Source organism: Macrobrachium rosenbergii, chromosome 11 (genome assembly GCF_040412425.1).
Source record: "Macrobrachium rosenbergii isolate ZJJX-2024 chromosome 11, ASM4041242v1, whole genome shotgun sequence".
In the NCBI taxonomy this organism is placed as follows: Eukaryota; Metazoa; Arthropoda; class Malacostraca; order Decapoda; family Palaemonidae; genus Macrobrachium; species Macrobrachium rosenbergii.
Window position 1 is genome coordinate 22,398,240 of NC_089751.1, and position 12,724 is coordinate 22,410,963.

The 12,724-nt window shown below is 34.5% G+C and overlaps 1 protein-coding gene across 1 annotated transcript in view; it reads left to right on the forward strand.

Moving 5' to 3' along the window:
• Positions 1–12,724, forward strand: part of LOC136843230 (alkylglycerol monooxygenase-like) — a 790,153-nt gene that overhangs the window by 87,385 nt on the left and 690,044 nt on the right. The window contains exon 2 of the mRNA XM_067111313.1: positions 8,360–8,444. The gene's annotated coding sequence lies outside the window, so the exon portion shown is untranslated. The remainder of the gene's footprint in view (positions 1–8,359; positions 8,445–12,724) is intronic.

A 12,724-nucleotide genomic window follows, 5' to 3' on the forward strand; every position in this document is an offset into this window, starting at 1 on the left:
TTGATTTTATTTAATTTTTTTTTATCTGATCAATCATTAGTCACTGTTTTTGAAATTTAGCTTATTTTTTTTCTCTTGTGCCCAAGGAGGAAGGTACGGTGGTGTTGGGAAAAAAGTTGTGGGGGGGGGGTTGGCTCACGAGGAAGGTTTTTCAAACTTGAGTGGGCAGTTAATACCAGGATTAAAAGAGTACAGGGTTAGTCGGCTTCTGACCAATATAAAGACAATCTCGAGCAAGTTGTCGTGAGGCTGCATTTGGTCGAGGTTAAGATAAAGAATGGTCATCAGTCAGTATTTGACCTTACCAGAGTGAAGAACAAGGAAGCTCTCTTAACCTGGATTAAGGCGGTCAGTCCTTTTAACCTCGACTGCCCAACCAGTCCTAAACAGAAACATCTCTTCTCAGAGAATTCAAAACAGAAAATATGCAAAACTAAAAACATCCTTTAATTCAGGAGTACCTGGAGATTACCGAGGACCTCTCTCACCTAAGGTCGTGAAAGAGAGAGAGAATGTGTGTGGGCAAACATTTCCCGCAGTGACCCTTCATTTCCTTGTTTTATTATGGTTGCCTACCAGTGACGTCACAAACACGCGCAGTAACCCTGGGACGGTCTTATAACCCTGTACTCTATTAATCCTGGTTCATACCCCAGTTTATTTAGCAGTCGAAGACGAACCAGAACCGTCGGGGACAAGGTGTAAATGGGAAGAAAGCTCCCAGAGGCTTAGGATATTGGTTATTATTTCAAGTAAGAAGAGCAGGATTATAGTGTCCCAGTGTATGAAGTCTTGGATTATAATGAACTGGATGACGTAGACCAGAACCTTTGTTAGGTTAAGATCTAAACATAGCAGGATACTTCATGTGAGTTTTTTCGACATTGTCCTTGTAAGATTAACCCGGTCCTTGTGTTTAAACAGTAATCTGGTTACTGAAAAACAACGAAACCTCAACAGTCTTTCATTTCTTTCTGTGGATATTTCAATTAAATCTAGAGCTTATCGTGTAACTAAACCCTTTCGTTCAGATTGGGTTACATCATGAATGATTCATTAATTTTATATCTGCACAGTGAACCCTTCAGAAAACTATAGTAACTGTAATTTGTGTTGTTGACTGTTCAGACTTATTATCATTTTAGAACAATTTTTCGTACTTGTTACCGTTACACGAGTCGTGTAAGGGAAGAACCAGCTTTATAGTAAGAGATTTCATTAGGCATAGGTCAACAACAACAAAAAAATACCAAATAAACAAAAAAAAAAAAAATAAATAAATAAATAAAAACTGTAGGCTCAGGAATGGCCGGTGGGTTCTGGGAATGACTCAGTAGGAAGTAGACACGTCGCATGAAAGAGCGTAGGAGAATTGCTAAATTGAACAGTATTTAAACTTTTGTCACTTTTGATTTTCATCGGAAGTAGACACGTCGCATGAAAGAGCGTAGGAGAATTGCTAAATTGAACAGTATTTAAACTTTTGTCACTTTTGATTTTCATCCAGAAGACAAGATAGGCAACTATCGGTGCGGATAAAAGACCTTTCTATAAATAAGGCATCAATAAGTAAAAATCTGAAATTGAATTCATAAGAAAGAACGTCCGGAAGATGTGCAATACTATTTCATAAATGCATCTGGTCTTCATTGTTAATATTAACGGAGCACTGTATTTGAAAAGGAATTGCATGTTGATGAAGTTCTTCCTTACTAACTACCCTAGTTTTCGTACACCAACACAACCCACACACATATGTGTGTGTTTGTATGCTTGTATATATGTATGTATATCTATGCGATATTCCCTTTCCGGCTGAAAAAGTAAGATTTGTATACATTCAAGTTTTGTATTTTTATCAAATTGTTTTTAAGTTCTTGTGTTCTTTTTTTTTGAAAAAAGAGAAAACAAAACTGAATTTATAGTTCGTTGCTAATCTCATTAACTAAAGCTGGACTTGAGCCTCATGAATAATGCATGCAATTTAATTGCTCAGTTCAGTACGAGCGACAGAAACACTCCCAACCCCGCTATAAAGAAAAAAGAAGAAAAATCCCAAGGTCGAGGAGTGTTGTCTGGGGAGTACGCTTTGAGTTCTTGACGTACATTATGGCGACGTGGCTGGCTTGGCTAAGAACTCAGGATGTCACGAGGCCATAGGATGCGGTGGTGGTCAAGCAGTTCAGCAGCGTATCCTTCCACCTGGCTGAGGGAATTCCGAGAGAAGTTTGGGGGAAGGTTGGGGGGTGGGGTTATATTGTAAAGCAGTTTCGGCAAAAGCTGACCTTGAGATGTAAGTCGCATACGTACTGGGTTAGTGGAGAGTAATGAAGTCTTTGATTAAGTGAAGAATAGATATATTTGTAAAATGCATGTTTGTAAGTTAACGATTTTAAGGATATGTACACAGACATGCAGATAGAAAGGTAGATTTAAGACTTAACTCGCCCCCTTTAAAATCTAGATCTGCAAGTGTATTTGACATGGTTTACCGTTACTCTCCCATATCGGGTTACCTTTGTGCGTGCTTGGTGGACGTGATATACATCAGCTCAAGTTATTGTAAATTAATATTGATATCGGCATGTCTGGAATAGCATTATTAGTGGTATTATGCTACTGCTAATGATAATAATGGCTATTATCATTCGTAGTGGAACAGAGGTACCAATGTCCAGCACTTTCCGGATGTATGTTTCCTCTGAAACGTATCCTTAAGGAAATGACTCGATATTGAAAATAACCAAAATACTAAAAAATAATGAAAACATGTACATATTTTAAGTAAGAATGAGGATAGCGTCAATACGTATGGTTGTGTTTGTGTGTGTGTGTGTGTGTGTGTATGGAGGTTTATGTTTATCATTAAATGCGCAGTATTTTCGTAACTCTGTGACGCATGTCGTTGGCTCCTTTGATAATGTATTTTATTTTGTTCACCGGATTGCAGATAAGAACATCCTATGAAAATGAACTTACTGCGCAGAAAAAAACCTGAGCCGATTAACGTTGCTGGCTTATGGATAAACTTAGTCCCTTGAATTGCGTTCGAAGGTTAGTTCTGCACAAGTTGAATTAATGCCATAATCGGGAAAAGTACCGGAAAAGTTTGTGGTAATAGTGATGCTTTTGATGTCAGATAAATAAAAAGATCAAAAGTACTGGATGACAAAATACAAATTACTAGGCTAACTCAAAAAGATCTTACTTAAATAAAAAAAAAAAGGTTTTGTGCCTACTGGTCGTCATTGCTGGAATGTCGAGCTGAGCTCAAATTTAAAAGGGAACTTTTCCTTTTTATCAAGTGGAGGTGTACATGTTTGTCAAATCAGCCCAATGCCTTTTTGTAGCCCAAGCCTGAAAACAAGAAAAGAAGTAAAAGGATTAAGTTAATGGGACCGAGGGAAAATTGGCAAGATTTTTTTAAATAATTAAAAAAAAAAACAGTCAGTGGTAGGCAATCCTAGAAAATACTGACAATATTTCGAGATCATTAACAGTGTGCATACATTGAATTTGAAGGCTAAGAAAGGAATTTGTTTTGTTGGAAATCGCTTGATAATTCGTCAAGCTTTTCTTGGAATGTTCTAGTAGGTTATGAGGTCACTAGTGGTTTGTGCATGTGCAAATATGATGTTGAAGGTTGGAATACAAGGTAATAAGAATTTGATCATGAATAAGAATCTTAAGAATATATCGACTGTGGATTTTAGATATCGTGAACCTTGCTGTGTATCCTGAGGACTTATTTTAATAAGTTGGGAAAATGACTGCTACTGTGTTGTGCTCGGTACTTTATATTGAAGCATTTTGTTAGACTGAGGTGGTCTTATCATTCAAGAAAAGAGAAATTAGTTAATTATTGTTTGCAACACCCATGCTTTACTTTTATAAGTATATTTTATGTGTATAATATACATATATATATATATATGTATATATGTATATATTTATTTATTACTAATTGTATAAGAAATAACTGTTAGATGCAGATTTTTATTCTAAATGTGTGAGGGCAATAAGAAACAGGGTCATGAAGTTGTAACTTGATCCTTTGTAAAATTACTGTTTGGAAACGGAACCTTTTGTTAACTACTCATAAAGGGCAAAGGGTTTTTGATGAAGAAAGGCCATGATAGAATTTATTTCTTACATATATATATATATATATATATATATATATATATATATATATATATATATATATATATATATATATAATATATATATATATATATATATATATATATATATATAGTCTCGGTAATTGGGCAGCTACTTGGAAATCTTAGCTTAATGATAAATAATATTGCCAAGACCAGGAAGAACATTCTTTATTGTACAAGCTTTCGAGGTATAAAACCTCATCATCAGGCTGAAAAAACCGACAAGGATGAGAATCAATAAAATTACAATCAAATGAATTGTCATAATAAATCTTCAGCAAAAATACTAACGAAATATATAAAATGAACAAGTAAATACAAACTAAAAGGGTGAGACGTAAAATAACGAAAAATTAAAAACACAAACATAAAAATATGAAAATAAAACTAAAGTGAAATGTAAACAAACTACCACTCACAAAGTAAAATATTTAACGACCTAATTGAGTACCTACCATGAAATTACACGATAGCTAGTTGAATACCAGACGAGTTGTTGTTCAATTCCGGCTTCATCTTTTTAATAGTCAGCGACTCTGAAATTAAAAGGTCAGTCTATTTGAACAAAAGACAGTACCTGATAATCCAGGTCAGTAAAGGATGGTCCTGTGTTAAACTGTGTTCTCTAATGGCAGAAAATGGTGGTTTGGAAAGGAAACCTAGTTCTAATAGAAAGACCTCTGTGTTCCAAAATTCTGTGTCTGAGCCAGCGGGAACTAGATCCCACGTATCATGCAGACCACACTGCGAACAAGTGAACAAGTAAACGACACAGGAATTAAGGTCCACAGGCAGAGTAGGCTTCTCTCTCAAAGTGATCTTATTGTAAAAGGATTACAGAAAACAAACCGGAAACTGATTTGAGGAAACAATGCTTAAGTATTTCTTGTAACTTTTTCGGACCATATAGCTACTATGACCAAGGTAAGGCAATTTAATGTACTTTACATCTTTACTAGCAGTACTGTACACCGGTCTGGGACAAAACTTTTCATTTAAAAAATTTTTCAGAACTTTGTAAAATACAAAAATGGGATATGAGTTTTCAGAAAAATAATTCTGGAGGAAAACCATATCTTGATGAAATAAATTAAAATCACAGCAAACACTGTAGGCTCTATTAATCAAAGTGCGTATTGAGTTTATCTTATACAACTTTGGCGAAAAACTGAGGTAATTCAATCCCAAGCCAGTAAAAGTACTTTTCCTATAAACAGAGGTCTCAAATTTGCCACTATTTCTGTATACCTGTACATCTAAAAATGACAACTTATTATCCTGTTCCGTCTCACAAGTAAAAGAAATGTTAGGGTGACGAGAATTAAAATATTAAAAAAAACAAATCAACATGTGATAATTCCTTAAACACAAGGAAAGTATCATCTACATACCTACGGTAATACAAAGGTTTGAAAGCACTAGGGCATTCAGACATCCCTAGTGCTTTCAAACCTTTGTATTACCGTAGGTATGTAGATGATACTTTCCTTGTGTTTAAGGAATTATCACATGTTGATTTGTTTTTTGAATATTTTAATTCTCGTCACCCTAACATTTCTTTTACTTGTGAGACGGAACAGGATAATAAGTTGTCATTTTTAGATGTACAGGTATACAGAAATAGTGGCAAATTTGAGACCTCTGTTTATAGGAAAAGTACTTTTACTGGCTTGGGATTGAATTACCTCAGTTTTTCGCCAAAGTTGTATAAGATGAACTCAATACGCACTTTGATTAATAGAGCCTACAATGTTTGTTGTGATTTTAATTTATTTCATCAAGATATGGTTTTCCTCCAGAATTATTTTTCTGAAAACTCATATCCCATTTTTTGTATTTTTACAAAGCTCTGAAAAATTTTTAAATGAAAAGTTTTGTCCCAGACCGGTGTACAGTACTGCTAGTAAAGATGTAAAGTACATTAAATTGCCTTACCTTGGTCATAGTAGCTATATGGTCCGAAAAAGTTACAAGAAATACTTAAGCATTGTTTCCTCAAATCAGTTTCCGGTTTGTTTTCTGTAATCCTTTACAATAAGATCACTTTTGAGAGAGAAGTCTACTCTGCCTGTGGACCTTAATTCCTGTGTCGTTTACTTGTTCACTTGTTCGCAGTGTGGTCTGCGATACGTGGGATCTAGTTCCCCTGGCTCAGACACAGAATTTTGGAACACAGAGGTCTTTCTATTAGAACTAGGTTTCCCCTTTCCAAACCCACCATTTTCTGCCATTAGAGAACACAGTTTAACACAGGACCATCCTTTCACTGACCTGGATTTTCGGGTACTGTCTTTTTGTTCAAATAGACTGGACCTTTAATTTCAGAGTCGCTGACTATTAAAAGATGAAGCCGGAATTGAACAACAACTCGTCTGGTATTCAACTAGCTATCGTGTAATTTCATAGTAGGTACTCAATTAGGTCGTTAAATATTTTACTCTGTGAGTGGTAGTTTGTTTACATTTCACTTTAGTTTTATTTTCATATTTTTATGTTTGTGTTTTTAATTTTTCGTTATTTTACGTCTCACCCTTTTAGTTTGTATTTACTTGTTCATTTTATATATTTCGTTAGTATTTTTGCTGAAGATTTATTATGACAATTCATTTTATTGTAATTTTATTGATTCTCATCCTTGTCATTTTTTCAGCCTGATGATGAGGTTTTATACCTCGAAAGCTTGTACAATAAAGAATGTTCTTCCTGGTCTTGGCAATATTATTTATCATTAATATATATATATATATATATATATATATATATATATATATATATATATATATATATATATATAATATATATAATATATATCTTTCCTGTTTTCATTTCTACAAATCTCCACTCCCCTCCATCCTCCCGTTTCACAGTTCTCATCCACGTAGGTCTTGGTCTTCCAACTTGTCTGTAGCTCATAACACTAATATAAACAAAGCTAGTGGAACCTGGTATATTTGGAAAGTTGTGAAGCGTTGGGTGTAATCATAAAAATGAAGCATCACACAAGAAACTGCTTATTACTAGCATTCATTGGGGCATAAGACGAAATGTTGATAATTAATTTGTTTCTGGTGAAAGATGGAGAGAGAGAGAGAGAGAGAGAGAATTAGTTACGAACTGAGTGCTAAAATTGTGATATGTGTTTAGTATTAACTAAGTTTGTTAGTTTAGCCAAACCGTCCAAAATTGAAATAATTTGTGAAAGACACATCATTTTATATATATATATATATATATATATATATATATATATATATATATATATATATATATATATATATATATATATGTGTGTGTGTGTGTGTGTGTGTGTGTGTGTGTGTATGTACAGTATATATATCAAGCACCACAAGTACTTAATATGTTACATGTATTCGCTATTATTACTTCCTGAATGTTAATAGGTTTAGGTGCAAAACATGGTAAAGGTAAAAGATTATTTTTTTCTTGGCCCCATGGTATAAATGAAAACAATGATCGGTGTCATAAATTAAGCTTGATCACACTATTACCTGCATAGGCAATTCATATAGCATACCCATACCTTCAAAAATTACTGCAGTGTGCTTTACTGTACGATGGATGGCCTTAATTTACATAGTACGAAAGAAAATTTTTAAAACAACTCTTATTTTGACGAATATTGTTTTATTTTAGGCTAAATTAGACGTGTCATTTTGAGCTTTTTTGTTTGAATGTGTGCGTATTTCTGCGTATTGCGACAATTCAATGCTATTGAGCTTTCAGGTGGCACTACAATGAGTATTGTAGTGTGAAATCTAACTTTACACAAACTGCTCAAAGACAGACATTGCTAAGCAGGTTCTTATCATTGTTTTCTTTGTGTTTTCACGTGGAGCAGATTGCATAATACCATTAAACTATGTATCACTGGTAAGCATTGAATTGTTTACCATAGTGAAAAAAGGATTTTTACTCATTTATTATTTTGCTGCTGTTTATTTGTCTTGCTTTTTTAACAATGCAGTAAATTACAGCTATTCATCTTTAAAATATGCAATAAATTACAGCTATTCACCTTTAAAATGACACAAGAATCAATGTTCTAATATAAATGTATATTTAGACACGGTCAGGTAGAAATGAGTGGACTGTGGTCCAGCTGAGAGAGAGAGAGAGGTTAACAGAAGCGAAGAATTTTACCAATAATTATCGTTTCGTTTCTGTCTTTTTAGGTTTCTTGTATAGAACGATGAGATGAGCACACAGTCAGTTTTGAGTATCGTCAAGAATTATGCGACCTTCTGTGTGAACAAAAAAGTAAGCAAATAAGGATTATTTGGTGTTTATTACTTACATCTTGATTCGTAGATTCTTAGAGTATTATTTTCTTGTATTTGTAGGACTGGAATCAGTATTTTTTCACTTGTGTAGCTTTAGTTATATATTTGTTTTATTTCCTCCACCACTATTATTATTATTATTATTATTATTATTATTATTATTATTATTATTATTATTATTGTTGTTGTTGTTGTTGTTTTGTTGTTGTTGTTGTTATGATGTACGGGTTTTTTATTTCCCTTGACGGCTGTTGGGCCTGCGATGTCCTGTTATGCATAATTTTGTTGTGTTTTCAATATTGTTTTCTCATTTATTAACCTTCTCCTGAACTGTTTTTATCCCTATAAATTTACAACTACTACTATACCTTGGGAATAGTGTATATCCAAAGGGATTCATAATTTATAAGACTTATGATACAGCCAGGATTCGAACCTGGGGCTATGGTTTTGAAACTGACAAACAGTCGACTTTGACCACTTGGCGTCAAGAGAATCCTGGAACTTAAAAATTGTAATCCCCTTTGGGTGTAAGTTATTCCTAAGGTATATATGTGTGTATGTATATTAGATATATGTATATTTATATATGTATATTATACAGTATTTTATATATTTATTGTATATATATGTATGTATGTATGTATATATGTATATATACTGTATATATATAAATAACTGATCACGTACGGGGAAACGGTGAAGACAAGAGTAGAAGTTGGTAGTGGGGTTCGGGGGTGTGTCTTCAGGTACTCCGATAAGATTTATGTTGAAAGGTTACCCCAATGTGGAAACGGAAGTCTGTGTTGCTGCCTTGTGTCGCTTTTGGTGACCTTTGGCAGGAAGTTGTCGGGAGATCTGAGGACTGTCCCAGAATGTCATGTGTCAAATATATCATTGTGCTGTAGATGTTTAGAAATAATCGCTATAGCATGAGAGACTATCCTTCTCTGCACTTGAGCCTGTTGATGTTGTTAGCGTTGCTAAGTGTGACCAGATGGGATAAAGAAAGCTCATTTCAGTGGGAGCATAAAAGAAAAAAAAATAATGCCTTGTTTTTATTTCTTCGTTAATTGTTTATTCAGGAGAACGGGAGAACGGCTAGGTTGTTGAATTTAGTCATTCACTTGATTCGTTGGTGTGCTTTTCTATTGTGATGCAGTTTAACTTTTATTCACCATTGAAATTATATTCAGGTCTTGTAGCAGTTTGATTAGATACGAAGTAACTTGAGTAAATCCAATAAATTCCTGATGAGATCCAGTAATATCTTAAAAGCAATATATACTGTTTTACAAGGCTTTATTAAAATTCTGTAACAAACAAGAATACCCCATTGTCATTATAAAGGTTTTTTTGCGAGAAAGATAAAATTATGTTCTTTACTTTTTTACCAACTTCGGCTTATAGGAAAACTTCTCGGACTAATAGGGGCATTAGGTCGACCAAAATTACTATTATGTTACCTAAAGGGCCCACCTCCCTTACTCTACACAAGTTGGACACTAATGGCGGTGTGCAGTCTAACCATTTTATACTCTCTTTCTCTTCTCTATTCCGAGAGGGAAGTACTTTTGTGTTTTCCCCTGCCCCCACATTCTCCCTTCCTGTCCTCTCTCCCTTTCCCATTCCGTTGCCTCCTCCCTCGGTCAGATGCGTTAATCGCTGTCCTGTCCCTAACTCAAGTAAATCTCTTCTTTCTCATTGCTTACGTGTAAGCTCATTTGGAACGTTTCGGGAAAGGATGGCAAAATGAAGGAACATCGAAATCATAGAAGAGTGTGGAAATTCTAGAAACGGAGAGGACAGGATAGACGGCGAAAGTCTAGAGATTGCGATATTTTAGGACATAGACACAACGGGAACTTTGATGAGAATGCAGAGAGGATAAATTTCAGAAAATTAGAACAAAAAATTATAGTTCTTAGGAAGTTTTATATGTATGAAATGAAATTTTAAGTTAGAAAAATTCAAGAAAATTTAGAAAATGTAACAATTTTCTTGAAAATAGAGGATGGAAAATAGTTAAATTAGAGAGTGTGAAGTTGCAGGTAAATGGAATAGGTAACTTTAGGAACATACTGAAAAGAGTAAGCTAGAGAAAGCGATGTCGAATGCGAAAAGAATCAAGAAAAAATCAAATAATTGTTGAATAGGTTGTGGGAAGCCTAAATTTTGGTTAGAACACAATCGTTGTAGGCGAGAAAAAAGGAAGTGCGCTTTGATAAAGGTTTTTTGTTAGAATAGCATCCTGTGATAGATAATGGTAGTTCACTAATGTGTATGTTTGTATGTATGTGTGCGTCCTGTACACTTTATTTCGCAAAGTTCCCTCTTCTGTTCGCTCCATGACACACAGTCTACATCCTGTCTTTAAATTGTATGTTGTCTAATTGATTGGAAATTTCATGCTGTTTTTCTTGGTTGCTGGGTTATCACAGGTGCCACATTTAGCCCAGTTGTCTTACGCCCAGTGGTGATAACATAACTAATGTGTTCAAACCATGGGATTATGACAGTGTCTGAGTCCTGGCCTTCACAGTGTTTTGGATTTGAAATCCCTTGAATGAGTGTTCATTCACGCACCCTTTTCCTCACTTGTTAAGTTTTAGTCTATTCTTAATTGTTATTATTGCCAGCATTTAGATATGTCTGTTGTGTTCATTAACGTATAAGTTCATACCTTATATATATATATATATATATATATATATATATATATATATATATATATATATATATATATATATATATATATATATATATTTATAATGTTTGTTTGTGTGTGTATGTATGTTTTCTAATTTGCATTTCATTATTCATAATAAAATCATAGCAGAACACTTGAATGCATTTTTCACCAATGTTTACCTTTTTACCCCATTCTCGTTTCTACATTGCTCACCCGGGTCAAACCCTCTTACTCTGCGTACCAGTGCTACCAGCGCTTGAAAAATCTTTCAAGATCATGAAAAATTAACTCGCATCTTGAAAGCTTGAAATACAAATGTGAAAATATCCGAAATCTTAAAAATTATGCACAGAAAGTCCTGAAACAATACTACCAGTCATAATAGAAGGAAGAGATTTGTAATTTCAAAACTGCTACCGAACCAGTACGTGAAGTTGACATGAACATATACCGAAGGGAGACCAAAATTGATCCATCTGACTCAAAGATTTACAGAGGAACTTCATCTAGGTGGTAGATGTGAGTCAGTGTTACTGACAGACAATCTAGGAAAAAATGAAAGCAGGTTTCGGTCAGACTGCTAGTGTTCTTGTCACAACTTTCTTGTCAGATTCGCAAGAGGTTTCCTTTAGAAGAAGACAGTGTCATTGCTGTGTTGCACAACATGGAGCCAAAGGAAGCAACAAGTACTGAAAGACAGATGAAGTCCATCATTAAACTTGCCCTGAACTTTTCTTCTTTAGTGTCTGAGCATCAGCTTGATGACTTACAGGAAGAATGGAGGGCCCTTAATTGGGCAAAGGAGACAGTGCATACCATGCTTCCTCAGGAAGTACCTGAATTTTGGCATAATTTAAGGAATATTTTAGATAGAAATGGTCAGTCCAACTTTAGTTTCTTGTGGCTTTGTGTTTGGCCTCCTTGTATTACCACACTCTTCAGCCTGTGTTGAAAGAACATTTTCCCAATTAAATCTGGTGAAGACGAAACAAACAATCAGCCTTAAAAATCGGAGTGTGGCAGGCAGGCTTCTAGCGAAGCAGACTATTACACGGCAAAATGCTGAATGTTTTTCATGGAAACCTCCGAAACTGTTATTGAGGATGTGATAAGTGGGCGCTGCTACAGAAGATATAGTCTCTCTCAAAGCAGCCTACAGTAACTCTCCTCAGAGGCTCGGAAAGTGAAGAAGATATTTAATCCAAGCTTGTCCTTAGTAAGTTCACCCTGTGAGTGTAGGCCTATTTTCTCATGTATGCCTGTTTGTTATGTCAGTATATTGGAAAAAGGAAAAAGAGAAGCAATGTTTTTCTTTAGATTGCCCTTTGTTTTAAACGTTTTATTTTATACTGTAAAGTATCCTCAGCAATAATATTTGTGTACATTGCACGTTATCAGTAATTTTTGTGAGTTTGGAATAAAATATATGCAAAGATATAATATTGAGTGTTTTTATTTATCAGCCTTGAAAAATTTAACTGGATCTTGAAAGAAAGAAATCTGACCACATCTTGAAAGAAGTTTTCCCAACCGCTGGTAGCACTGCTGCCTACTATTAGACACTT